This window comes from Geotrypetes seraphini, chromosome 3 (genome assembly GCF_902459505.1).
Source record: "Geotrypetes seraphini chromosome 3, aGeoSer1.1, whole genome shotgun sequence".
Classification (NCBI taxonomy): Eukaryota; Metazoa; Chordata; class Amphibia; order Gymnophiona; family Dermophiidae; genus Geotrypetes; species Geotrypetes seraphini.
The window spans coordinates 136,485,720-136,500,377 of record NC_047086.1 but is presented as its reverse complement, the minus strand read 5'-3'; the positions used below and the strand labels follow the sequence as shown (position 1 = coordinate 136,500,377).

Genomic DNA, 14,658 nt, shown 5'->3' with positions numbered 1-14,658 from the left:
ATGTGTGCGCGAAGGGACAGGCAGGAAATAGAAGACAAGCCTACGCGGCTCGAGCTACATTTTGCTGAGAAAGTTGCTAAGATGGGCTGGGAGACAAACGGGGAACACAAAAGGGGGAGGGAGTGCGTTTTGGACACAAGGCATGAACTTGGGAGAAAGGAAGGGAGGGAAAGAGATGCTGAGGTGGGGGATGGAATGGGTTTTTGGACACAGAAAGCATGAACTTGGGAGAGAGGAAAGGAGGGAAAGAGATGCTGAGGTGGGGGAGGGAATGGGTTTTTGCACACAGAAGGCATGGACTTGGGAGAGAGGAAGGGAGGGAAAGAGATGCTGAGGTGGGGGAGGGAATGTGTTTTTGGACACAGAAGGCAAGGACTTGGGAGAGAGGAAGGGAGGGAAAGAGATGGTTGTGTACACGGGAAATAGAAGAAAGGAGAATTTTTGGTCATAGGGAGGGAGTGAGGTACAGACAGTGGCATACCAAGGTGGGGGTGGGGGCGGTCTGCCCTGGTTTTACGCCCCAAGGGGGTGCACAGCTGGCCACCCTCCAGTGTTCTCCCTAGGCTGGCAAACTGCGTCTCTTTAGCCACTTGAGTGCCACCGCCGCCATTGGGAACAGGCCGGTGCCAAGTTCTCCCTGCTTTTCCCTGTGGGGCCGACCAACTCTCGCCACCCGCGTCAATTCTGATGTCGGAGAGGACGTTCTGGGCCAGCCAATCGCTGCCTGGCTGGCCCAGAACGTCCTCTCCGATGTTAGAATTGATGTCGAGTGGCGAGAGTTGCTCGGCCCCATGGGGAAGAGATGCAGGGCGAACTCGGCGCCGGCCTGTTCCTGATAGCGGCAGTGGCAGCCTATTCCCCAGTGGCGGTGGCAGCATTTTCCCAATGGTGGTGGCATAGGGGAGGGCAAGGAGAAAGAAAGAAAGGGGGGGACTGGGAGCAAAAAAAAAAAAAAAAGAAAGAGGGCTGGGTGAAACAAAGAAAAATGGGACACGGAGAGAGAGAGAAAGACAGACATACAGAATGAAAGGGGGTATGGAGAGAGAGAAAAAGAAAGAAGGGGGCAGGGTGAAACAAAGAAAAAGTTTGGGGAGGGAATGAGGTCTGGAAGAGAGAAAGCATACAGGAGGGTGAAAAAAGGGAAGAAATATTGGATGCACAGTCAGAAGAATAAAGTGCAACCAGAGACTGATGAAATTACCAAAGGTAGGAAAATGATTTTATTTTCAATTTAGTGATCAAAATGTATCCGTTTTGAGAATTTATATATGCTGTCTATATTTTGCACTATGGCCCCCTTTTACTAAACCGCAATAGCGTTTTTTTAGCACAGAGAGCCTATGAGCTTCAAGAGCAGCGTGGGGCATTCAGCGCAGGTCCCTGCGCTAAAAACCGCTATCGCGGTTTAGTAAAAAGGGAGGGGGAATATTTGTCTATTTTTGTATAGTTGTTACTGAGGTGACATTGCATAAAGTCATCTGCCTTGACCTCTTTGAAAACCCGCGGAATATAAATGATAATTAACATTTTCTCTGCATACAGCGTGCTTTGTGTTTTTAAAATTTTATTGTTGGTAGATCATTTTGACTTGGCCACAAAGGTAAGGGGGAGGGAGGGGAGCTGCTGAAAGAGTCTACCTTGACGTGGTTGCAGGCTTACAAATCTTTTGGTCAAAGAGTGCGGCGACAGAGAAAAGTATGTGTGTATTCGGCCCATGAATGAAATCATTAAAACATTATAAATTGCCAATAAATTGAAATGAAAACCAAAGGATTGTGAATCAAATTGATTCTCTGACAATACAAAGATTCCAACCTTTAAAAATGATGTTACATAGTTCAGGCAACTTTATAAAGAGTTTTTAGATACTAAAATCTTGTTATTAAGGTTTAATTGACGTGCTGGCACTTTGAGGAAATTCTTTGGTTTTGTGCGGCAGTTTGGGCACTCGGGCACAAAAAGGTTAGCCATCACTGCCCTAGGCCATTATTGAAATGGCTTGGGGAAATTCACTGCTTATTCCTAGGATAAGCAGCATAAAATCTGTTTTCTGTTTTACTACTTGGATCTAGCTAGGTATTGGGGATCTGGGTTGGCCACTGTTGGAAACAAGATACTGGACTTGATGGACCTTCAGTCTGTCCCAGTATGGCAATTCTTATGTTCTTGCGTAGACCTATATACTATTTTTGTAGGAGCAATGGAGTTCACTGCCTCCAACATTGCTCGATTCCATTTATCTACAGCAAGCTCCACCTCAGAAGTTTCTGACAAGACAAGCCTATCAGAAAGAGCTGAATTTAAATCAGATAATTTATATTTTCCTCTCCTTGAAAAACTCACCGAGGGAGAAAATTTTTCTCATTCCTCTAAATGAAAAAAAGGATAATACGGTCTGACTATGGTAGTGGCTGAACACTATCCAAATGAATTGCCCTAGAAGGGGACAATAGGTCCTGTTCAATGAAAATCAGATCTATAATATAGCCCTTCTCATGAGTATGTTTATCAATAAGCATTATCCTATGGCATTGTATTATTTGGCATGTCAATGAGGGCTAAAAGCCAAATATCTTCTAATAACAATAAGCTTCTACTCATTATGACAGGGGTTGACATACAACAGATTATGAATAATTGGAAAAATTGGGATAGGCTGAATTATAGCTTTTGGTGGAACTCTTTGTGTCACATATTCAAAATGGAAAGGATAATTGCCATGCAGCAGGAACATTTTAAGAAATTTCAGGTTATTTGGGAGCCATTAACAAGATACTGTAAAGATTGAAATTATTGCATAGAATAAATATTATTTTTTTCCCTTTTGTTCATACACATCCAGGGTGGGGGGTGGGTGGGAATATTTCATGATTTCTTTTGCTTATGAATAATTGTTGGGTATAAGGGAGAGGGAATATTTGATGAGAGTTCAAATTTGATGATATATTAAGTGATGTTAAATTATAAAATGATTGTATTTTATGTTACACTTATTGTGAGTTTTAAAAATGAATAAAGATTTATATATATATATATAAAATAAGCTGTGTCAATCAAAAAAGAGAGGGGCTTGAACTTGAAGTAGAAATCAGCAAGAGGCACAAAAGAAGCAGACTCATTTCAGCAATGCTAAAGCCTTTACCCTGGTTTCATTTGACCAGTTGTTTTTTTTTAATTTTTATTGATTTCTCAAGAGAATTGTATTGAATGACCCCTGACGCAGGCGGGTATGCTGAAACACAGCCTGTGTCAGGTCCATCAATAAATAGAAATTTGGTTGCTTGGAACTTGAAGGCCCCTTGTGCTTCTTTTTGTCCCAATAAGCTGTGACCATTCTAAAATTTCCAATACTACTATTGCTACTACTATCCATTCAGTTGTGTCCGACCCTTGGATACTCTGTAGGCCAGTCCTCGCCATGCTTCCCTGTTTTGTTTTCCATGGCTTCTTTCAATTTCTTGATATTCATTCCTATGTCATTCTTGATGGTATCCAGCCAACGGGGCTTCCAATAATCCCAGAAATTGGTCAACAAAAGGGTCAATTTCCTTCTCATCAACATGGACATTAAAATATCCATGCATTATAGTACAATTATTATAGCAAAACTATTAAAATGGGTTAGCCAGTCAGCCAAGCAATAAAATCTTCATAAATCAAAGACAAAGCCCCAAGAGCATAGTAACACAAAATAATATTTAAAAGAGATGAGGAAAGGTAAAGCACTTCAATATCTTGAGGATAACAAACCTCTAACTTAGTAAATTCAAAACTATCTTTATCAATTATGATTACACCACCACCAATTTTACCTTCTTGCAATTGACTAAAAGCACAATGCCCTGGGGGATACAAACAATTAATAATCACCGTATCTTCTGGTAATAACCAGGCTTCAGTGACACATAATAAATCTAATACCTTGTCCTTTACCAAATGAAATAGCAAATTGACTTTATTACGCACTGAATGGGCATTAATCAATGCACAATTCAAGGACAACTTATTTGAACTAATTGAAATTGATTGTGTAAGGGACAGACGTACAGGAGTAAGAGTTCTCAGATGGACTTCTTTCCAAGTTTCCAAGTTTATTATATAGTTTGATTAATCGCCTATTCTACATTCTAGGCGATGTACAAAATAGTTAAAAATATCTAAAAACATGGGTAACATATTACATACACTACGGTGAAGTCTCCTAATGGGAAAAGAATCACAAAATATTAGTTATCACTATATTCCCATATATAAGTGAATAAAAAAGTGTATAACACTAATGTATTACAAAGGATCTATATAGGAAGAGACCTCAGTAACGGAGCCCACGCACAGTCGTGTTCATAGACCGAGAAATTCAGCGTGGTTATGCTGCTTCTTAGCTCCAATCATTGGTCTCCTTCCTATGTTTATTTATGTGTTCTATCTATAATTACTTAATAAATAGTCTAAAAGAGAGTAATCTTATTTATAGTGAATTTCTTTATTTGGTTTTTTTAAAAAAAATTTTTATTTGAACTTTTCTAATATAGTTGAACTTTTCTAATATAGTTTGTCGTTTGTAGTGTATCCACACTCTTTCATAAGAGACTAGACTGACAGAAATTACGCACGAATCTAGTTTTAAGCTGTTATAAGGCACTTTAGTAATGAAAGAGTACTTAGCTTTTTAACAGTGCTTGTGTATCAAATAGATATCAACATGGCCAGCGTTTCGTAGAACTGAATTTATGTCCACTGCTTCAGGGCCATTCTAACACATACCAAGCTATTTTTCATAACACGCTAACAGCCGTCTAGTATCTATTTGATACACAAGCACTGTTAAAAAGCTAAGTACTCTTTTTCATTACTAAAGTGCCTAATAACAGCTTAAAACTAGATTCGTGCGTAATTTCTGTCAGTCTAGTCTCTTATGAAAGAGTGTGGATACACTACAAACGACAAACTATATTAGAAAAGTTCAAATAAAATTTTTTTTTAAAAAAACAAATAAAGAAATGCACTATAAATAAGATTACTCTCTTTTAGACTATTTATTAAGTAATTATAGATAGAACACATAAATAAACATAGGAAGGAGACCTATGATTGGAGCTAAGGAGCAGCATAACCACGCTGAATTTCTCGGTCTATGAACACGACTGTGCGTGGGCTCCGTTACTGAGGTCTCTTCCTATATAGATCCTTTGTAATACATTAGTGTTATATACTTTTTTATTCACTTATATATGGGAATATAGTGATAACTAATATTTTTTTAACATATTACATAGACATACAGTGTTTCATAAAAAAGAAAGAAAAAATATGTAAATACAATGTAGAAACAGCAGGAAAGTTATTTAAAAGTTACAATCTGTATTAAATTTAATATTTAAAGGTAAAAACATTAGGAGGGAAGACAAACATGAAGAGAAAGAAATATAAGATAAAGATAGATTGAAGAATCGTTTATTCACTAAAAGCATCATTAAAAAGGAAACTTTTAAGCTTAGTCTTGAATTTGTCTAAATTCTTTTCTTCTCTTATATAGAGTGGGAGGTCATTCCAAGACTGAGGAGCAGTCACTGAAAAAATAGTATGACGCCTCGAATTAACGACTCTCAGTGAGGGAATGGCCAATAAATGTTGATCCTGTGATCTCAGTGTTCTAGAAGTAGTATAAGGAATTAAAACTCTAAAAATAAAAGTGGGAGTTTGAAATATTAATGATTTAAAAGTAAGTAAACATAATTTAAATAAAATGCGATGTGCAACAGGTAGCCAGTGTGCCTCCTTGAGTAATGGTGAGACATGATCAAATTTTTTAGCTTTGTGAATTATTTTAATAGAGGCGTTCTGAATAATTTTCCTGTTACTACAAACCAGAGAGCTATAACAACCCAATCCAGTCAGCACAGGAATCTGAAAACATTCCATATCCAAAGAGAATAAAATCAAGAAACAAAAATAAAACCCCTCAAAGTCTGCAGGAAGGAGCGCACAAAGGAACTTAAATTTCTTCAGTGTGACATTAGCTTTTAGCGCAGCATTGTCCAAAATATGAGTCACAACCCTAAATGTAGACAGCACATTCACATTTGGGGCCATGACCATGATAGGGCCACCCTCCAAACATATCATTGATCCATACACCTTGTTGAGCCTGGGATATAATTAGGCCTGCCTGGGCTCTATGGGAGCCAAAGGACTATGGCTGTTTTACTACTGATGATGCATAAGGGCCAGGATCAGTGGCACAGGGCTTGGGTTGGCATGTTCATCTTCCCCAATAAAATGGGGTTGCAGATACAATATTTTATATATGTTACTGGCTACCACACAACCCCACTGCATAATAGATCCACCCCTCTGCTTAATTGTTAGCAAGATGCTCTGTCCAACAAATGCTTAACCTTTTTTTCTCCAAATATATCTTTTGTGGTTGTGGTCAAACAGTTCAAATTTTTGTTTCATCAGTCCAAAAATGCTTTCTTCCAAAAAGTTTTCAGGTTAGCAAAGTTTTCTTATGCATACTTAAAATTATAAGTTTGTGATGAGATTGTAAAAAAAGATTTTCTTCTGACATCTTGCTGATGTAGATCTTTGTTGAATAAGCACCGCAGCACTGCAGACATGTGGGCAACCACCCCAGTGTCAGTTAAACTTTTCAGCATGTTTACAGTAATTTGTGGTTTCTGTTTGGCATATCTAACCTGTTTTAGGCCAATTATCAGAGATTTTTCTTGGCCCTTCAGAACTTACTTTGATTTCAATAGTTCCCTGTAACTTAGATATTTTGTATTATTCAAATATTTTTGTCATTTAAATAATACAGATAAAAAATCAATAGACTACAATTGAACAGTTAACTTCTTGGAAGTACAGAATTATATGTGACTTGAATATTAAACATCAAATAGTCTTCACATAATGATCCAATATATGCCATATTTCTTGAATATTAAGCTTGCTTTTGAGATTCAGCTGCTGTATAACAAAGTATTCCACTACATATGCATCTCAACCGGGGTTGGAGCTCTCTAATGATTAATTACCACGTTTGGAACTAAAGTCAGCATACAAATTGAGTAACTGAGCATCAGGCTTCTTTAATTTGTCAAGTCCCAAAGATATCTTTATAACATCTAATATAATAAAGCCATAAGCGCGCATGCGCACTCCCACCTGCGTGCTCCCGTTTTCCGTGCGCTGTAGGGACCTGCAGGTAGGAATGCGCATGCGTGCGGCGGCGCGGAGACTGTCGGCCCCGGTGGCTTTTGCCGTCTGAAGGATGTGAACTGGCCAGGGCGACGTCAGCGGTGGCCGGAACGGACTTTAATTCCTGTCTCCCAGGCTTCTCCTCCTGCTCCGGCTGGGTCCTCCTAACAAAACCAAAAACCCCCAGAGCTTGCTTCAGGTCCAGCAAGGGCTGCGGGTCCTGAAACCTTCCGATTCCAGCAGCGTCTGCAGCACTCTACACACGCTGCTCTGGGGCCTTCTACTGCCCTGATTTGCTGGGCAGTAGAAGGCCCCGAAGCAGCAGTGTGTAGAGTGCTGCAGATGCTGCTGGAATCGGAAGGTTTGTTGGGACCGCGGGAAGGGAAGGGGGGACGGTAAGGGACTAAGGGAGCCGGCCAGACCTTGGGAAGGGAAAGGGGGGGGGGTAGGGGAAACGCTGCTGCTGCACAGGGAAGTGGTGTGGGGGGAAGGAAATGGAGTGGGAGGGAATGCTGCTGTGGCTGCTGTACAGGGAAGTGGTGGGAGAGAAATGCTGCTGCATAAGAGGCAGGGAAAGAGACAGATAGATAGAAAGAAAAGAAGAAAGACACAGGGGCAGGGAGAGACACAGAAAGATAGACAGACAAAGGGGGCCAGGGAGAGAGACAGACAGCGTGAGGGAGAGAGAGACAGAAATAAAGACACACAGACATATATTCTAGCACCCGTTAATGTAATGGGCTAAAATACTAGTTTCATATATTCTCTCTGAACCAAAAATCCAATATGTTTCCAGACATGATCAGGAAACATAAACTTCCAATGTCATTTTTAAAGTTTCAATATGTTATGTTAATCAGGTTTTCTATTCCACCTTTACCTATTCAAGGTGGGATTGATTACATTACAAGAGGTTGGGTCAGTTACCCAAGAAGTTACAATGGACAATTTGATATGGATATTCAATAGAGTTGCTAGTACAGGTAGATCAGTATAATTAAGTCATAGTTACAAAATATCTATTATCCTACTGATTGGGGGAACTTTGTATCTTTAAGTGAAGTCCAAAGAGTATAATGAGTTATGAATAACATGAACTGGGTAACAGATGCTGACAAAAAGTATCTGCTTTTACTACCACATTATTTAGGTGACATGTGCTACCTAATTCATGATCCCAAACTCTCTGCAATCCTTTGGTGCTCATTTGCTTTTTAATGGGGGGAGGGGGAGTGCAAGACCTCGCCTTAGGAAACAGAGCAATATCCTTAGCAACATCTTCTAGCTCCCTTTCGTCAGTAAGATCTGTTAGCCCAAAGTCATTACTCTGTAAAGAAAGTTGTAGTTGCCATAATCTTTAGTGACAAGAAAGGGATACGAGTAAGTTACACTACTGACTTTACTGTAATTTTAAACAGGTGAAATGTACATTTCTAAATAGTGTTTCTCACAGATGAAATTGTTACCTTGAAGCATTTGGAGATAGTTCTTTCTTGGGTTGTATGAGAACATTATCTTTACAGTATTTTCAAATGTTCAGACAGCTGCATAGAGTGGCTCATGCATGAAAGTAGAATGAACAGCAGTCATAAGCTGAGAGGTTAGAAGAGTCAGAGTACAGGCAGTTCCACTACATGTCTCTGATGATGGAATCCCCTAAAAGCAATAATTTATTGGATTGAGCTTTCTTTGTGGGTGCTTTTCTTCATCAGTTACCTTTACTGGTTCCAATTCCATTTCAGTTCTTACTTGAGCACTGCAATGCTCTAATGGAGGAAAAGAATTTTGTAAGTGCAACTGTGAGAGTGGATATTTCTGTGTCACATGTCGCAGTCTGCCTGACCCTGATTGCATTACTCTTTGAGGCTGTGATGGTAAATTGGTATGATTCTGTGGAGTGATGGAAGCTGCTTTGATTGCATCCAATTCCTGCTTAAGATTACTGAGCTCCTCCTTAATACTAGAAAGCTAAAGACAGATGAGGCAAGCCCCACGTCTCCAGATGGTGCACCTTGGAACTAAAGCACCACAATGATTGCACTGAATAAAAGTCATTTCATCAATCAAAATTTTAGGTGTCATCATCGACAACAAACTAACCTATCGTCCCCAAATTAGTGCTCTTGTTAAAAACTGTTTTTATAAACTGAAAATGATAAGATCTTTAATCCCTCTCCTAGATACTCCTAGTCTCAATATTCTGATCCACTCTCTTGTTATTTCTAAAATTGATCATTGTAATTCGCTATAAAAAGGGTTAAGTTAAAAGGATATTAGACGTCTCCAATTGATCCAGAATACAGCTGTTAAAATTATTACAAATTCAAAAAAATACGATCACATCTCTCCCTTGCTTAAGAAGATGCACTGGCTTCCCATCGCTCATCGAATTACGTATAAAATTGCTCTTCTTACTTTCAAATCCCTAAAGTCCAATGAGCCGGCATTTATTAATAAATTGCTGATTCCATATGAGCCTTCTAGAACTCTAAGCTGCTTTGCAACATACTCTTCATGTCGCCTCATTAAAAATTATTGGGACATGCCGCGCTTTCATTTTTTCTGTTACAGCTCCTACTATTTGGAATTCCTTCCATTACACATTAGAGCAGAACAAAATTTAGATAAATTTAAGGGCAATTTAAAAAGCTTTCTTTTTAAAGATGCTTATGAGTGAGTCACCATTTGGATATTTTATCACTTTTTAACTTACCTACCTCCCCTCCTTGATGTTATTTCCTTTTTTGTTCTCTTTTCTTTAATTAATGGAGTTCTCTCCCCTTTCCTCTTGTTTTATATCCCATCCCAGTATGTTAGTAGATCTGTATTAAGTCATCAAGGTTTTATTAAAATTTGATTTGATCACTTATCCAATTTCTAAGCGAGTTTACAATATAAAAAAGAAAAGAAAAAACAGAGCATGAACATAATAAAAATGCCATTGACAATACCATTAACACATACAAAAAGAAAACAATTACAGAGAAACATTAAATAATACGTGGCATATTAAAAGGGGATAAATGAGAGACAGATGGGAGACAAAAGGAAATAGGGTTAGAAATACAAATTTGATAGGAACGAAAGCCAAATAAGGAAAAAAAACAAAAGCTCATTGCTGCTTGATTCCCCCATTTATTTTAATGTACAATGCTTTGAATTCTATGTGTGGAGGGGCATAATCGAAAGGAACATCTATGTCCATTTTTGTCCAAGTCACAAGTCATCCAAAGTTAAAAAACAGCTTAGGACACATTTTCAAAAAATATGTCCAAATTTTTTTCCCTTTCGAAAATCGTCTAAGTATACGTCCTGCTGATCTGATCGTCCAAGTCACTAAATCATCCATCTTTATACCACATTTTCATCTAACTTTTTGTCTAAGTCAAAAACACCTAGAACAAGCTCTGTTGGATGTGGGAGGGGTCTGCAAAGTGATGGACTGAACACCCAGACATGGCACATAAATAGTGAGGTACCTTACAGGGTACTGCTGTGAACTTCATAAAAACAGTGCCATGTCCTCATCTCACTACAGCTCCCTTATAGGTCAAGGTGAGCCCCCCAAACCACCTCCAGAATCCCTGTCTAACACCCTAATAACCCTTATGGCTGCAGGAGCCACTTATATGCCAGTACAAAAGGGTTTGGGGGGTATATAAGGGAGTGCACATGTTTCAGTATCAATGCAGGGATTACAGGGGTTTATCAGCATGGGGCCTCCTCTCCATGGGTCCCTAACCCACCCCCAAGATGGCTTAAGACGCCTCTGTGCAGGACGACTAGGCTTTCCTATGCCAGGCAATGATGGTTTCAAGGTTGAATTTTAAAGGTGTGATTACGATTTTTATGGGGTTGAAGGGGGGTCGGTGATCACTGGGGTAGTGTGTGGGGGGGTCTGTATTATGTGTTTGCAGTGCTTATGTGGTGATTTTAGGTGGTTTTTTGTGACTTAGACCATGTCCAAGCTCCGTTGATCCTGTGCTGTATAACTTTCGGTTATATATGCAGTACAACTAAGTCTAAGCCTGCCCACGTCCCAGCCAAATCCCACCCTCGACACTCCTCCTGACACGCCCTGTTTAGCTATGGTCATTCAGCGGCACAATGAAGGCCTAGGTTGTTTATAAACACATCCAAAACCTGTTTTGATTATGGGCACTTGGACGTCTTTCATTTATGATCATCCAAGGCCGGTTTTTGCACGTTTTTCTCTTTTGATTATGAGCCCCTTAGCGTTTAATCAAAATGGGAGGGATGGGAGAGGGGTAGGGATAAGAATTTATGTAATGTACCAATGATTGTTGATAAGTGATGTATTTATTGTTACTGTGAATGAAAATATTTAACACTTAATGTAATTTTTGAAAACGAATAAAGAATTTAAAAAAAAAAAAATTTAATAAATTATGAAACTATCTTGATTGGTTGGTATGGGAAATAACTAATATATAGACAATAATACTTATCGGTAACAAACAAGGGGTGGATGGAACAATTAGTCTTTATTTCAGCAGAGAACCAAGCAGATGAGAATTAGGTACTGGTAGTATAAACACAGGGGTGGGTGAGCTGAGGGGATAGTGGGAGGGCCTAGGCAACCAGAGATCTGTGAGGTGTGTTAGCTATAAAACCTATCTCCAGTGCAATTTCCTATTAAAGCACCTATCTATAACTCTGTTTGTAATAGAGCCTGCCTCCAGACAAGAGGTGTGGGGAGGAGGCTAGCAATAAATGTATATATAGCAAGTTATTGCCCAAGAAACCAGCTGCAAGACTTACCCCCTCTTTTACTAAGGCGCGCTCAGGTTTTGTGTCTTTCAGGTGGATTTCAGCTTGGTTTTGCCAAGCCCTTTATGTTATCCCACATTTGCATAAGGTTACTTACAAAATATCTTGGATCCCTGAAAAATCCTTGTATTCTTTGGGAGCTGCCCATGAGCATCCACTGCCCACCGAGAGCAGTGCGGCCCGGTGTTGGATTGTTCTATCTCTGTGCATCTTCTGCCTGGAAGCAATAAGTCGTGGCTACAGCAGCTGGAAAGCCTGAGCTGATATCTGTCCCATCTGGACTTTTGCTGTTGGGATTATTTAAAATATGCTGAGGCAACAGAGCCGCTTCAGGAAATTGGACTTCTGCCAGACTTATTTGATCTTGTTTTTCAATTTTTTCTTTCAATTTATGAATTATTTTAAATTTTATTCCATTGTTTTTACCCCTATTCTTTTTATTTTATTAACTGAATTTTATTGTTTAACTGTTCCTCCCTTCTATTTCTTTTTACATATTACTTTAATTCATTTAGATATCATTTACATAGATGTTGCTCCTATCTATGAAATATTCTACATGCTTCTCTCCTCTCCACTCCTTCCTGTTCTCCATAGTCCTCCCTCCCTCTTCTAACCCATTCCTCTGTAATGTCGCCTAGAACTTGTATAGGTATGTGCGATGCACAAATGGAAGAAATAAATAAAATAACTTAAAAGGCGAATTTTGCCGAAACACGGCCCGTGTTAGGTCCTCCAATGACAAATATGGACATTGTATCTTAAAGGTTTTTATTGAATAGAGGAAGTGTCAAGAACATTGTATTTCCACATTCTCTTTTGTTTACAATGATTCTTACATCAGAACAAAAGGTTCCTAGCATTGCTGGAGAGAAAAATAGCATTCCAGGAAAAGTGGTAGTCTCATGGAGATGCTGGTGCTGGGCAGTGAGAGGCTGTCCTGGGATGTATGCATCAGGCCTGTAGAAGAGATCAGAAAGATGAAAGTCATACACAGTTCCTGAAACCAGGCTGATGCTGTTTCTGTATCCCCATACATTCACATAAGAACATCCATCGGTTATGCTGTACCCTATTATCTTTACCTGATTTCTTGGAGCAGCTCAATGTGCCAGGTAAGGATTTGTTACCAAACTCTGAGTCACAGACGTCTATATGGTGCAATACAGAGTATGGAAGGAGAAGAGGGAGGGTTGTACCACCACAGTGCAGGCAGTCCAGCAAACATTAATGTTTATCAGTGTAAAACACTGTAAATAAGTATGCTTCTTCACAAAATGGTGTGAATCAAGTTATTCCTCATTGTCAGGCCCTGATTGTAGACATGCTGTCTTGGTCCTTCTGCTATTTTGTCTGCCTTCTCTCTCTCCATTCTTTGACAACTCTGACATGCCCTCTTCTGGAGAAGGCTGCCTGCAAATTAAACAGAAGGTCATAGATAAATGCATGAATATATCACAGACCTTGGTGGATTGGGTAAAGGGGGTCTGAACAGAATTTCTACACCCTATCCTGCCCTGAACCTGTTCTTGAGACCACCAAACACTAAGTCTTTTACAGCTCTTCTCTGTCTATAGATTCCACTGTAGTGTTCCCCTGCTTCATGTTGGGTGCTGGCCATCGGAGTATCCAGGTTCTCTGTAACCTTTATCACCTGTGCAAAAGAAGGGAGAGAAAAAGAATGAGTAAGATAGTGGGGAGGTGCCAGGCTGCTGTGCATTGCTGGGATTATGTGGCCCAGGTGCAAGATGCTTTTGAAGAGACCAAATACCAGTGAAGAGGTATAGTGCTTATGTGAGAGAGGTAACTTACCTAGAAGCCATCACTAGTGAACTGGCCGCTTTCAAATTTGTCACATATTCCAGGCTGGCTGGAATATGGAGCTAGGAAAGCTGGGTAGAACATTAGTGACCATCTAAATTCCTCTTTAAGACAATAACACCGGTCCTAACCCAGGCCAGTTTCAGGATAGTAGCACAATCTGTCCTAATACCATACCTAAGCTAGTGTAATTCATTATATTCTGGCATTACAGAAAAAGAACACAAACGACTACAACTATTACAAAACACTGCCACCAGACTAATTTTCAGAAAGAATAAGTATGAAAGGGCAAGTTCACTATTGGAACAACTGCACTGGCTGCCACTGGAAAAGTGAATCCAATTCAAGATATCTTGCATGGTTCATAAAGTAATCTATGGAGAAAACTAGGACAGACTAACCACTGATATTAAAGTCTCACACTCCTTCAATTTACAAGTATCGCAACACTTCAAACTATCCTTCCCATCGCCTCAACAAGTTTGGCAAAAGAAGATGTTTGAGATTACCTTTGAATACCAAGGACCTCTTCTCTGGAACAAACTGCCAACATACTTAAGACAACCCACCACTTACCTTGATTTCCGAAATAAAAAAATTAAAACACATCTCTTCTCTCTCTCTAATCATTTTCTTACCCTTTACATCTTTCTCCTAACAACCACAAGATCAGACTTAAACATGTAACTTCAAGAACTTGATCTAGCTCTTATTGTAAACCGCATTGATTCCTTACAGAGAATTACAGTATATAAGACACTATTGTATTGTATATGTTGGAGGTACTTTGGTATATATGTGCAATCAATCGCCTTGAAAAACAGTGGGAAATATAGAACT

General features: G+C 39.4%; 1 protein-coding gene across 6 annotated transcripts in view; it reads right to left on the bottom strand.

The window, feature by feature from the left end:
- ASXL2 (ASXL transcriptional regulator 2) overlaps window positions 1-14,658 on the bottom strand; it is a 212,289-nt gene that overhangs the window by 147,835 nt on the left and 49,796 nt on the right. For 2 of the 6 annotated variants that reach the window (XM_033936463.1, XM_033936464.1), the window contains one exon: window positions 12,834-13,648. The exons of 1 other annotated variant lie outside the window; for it this stretch is intronic. The gene's annotated coding sequence lies outside the window, so the exon portion shown is untranslated. The remainder of the gene's footprint in view (window positions 1-12,833; window positions 13,649-14,658) is intronic. 3 more of the 6 variants (XM_033936465.1, XM_033936467.1, XM_033936466.1) reach the window with 3 other exon arrangements.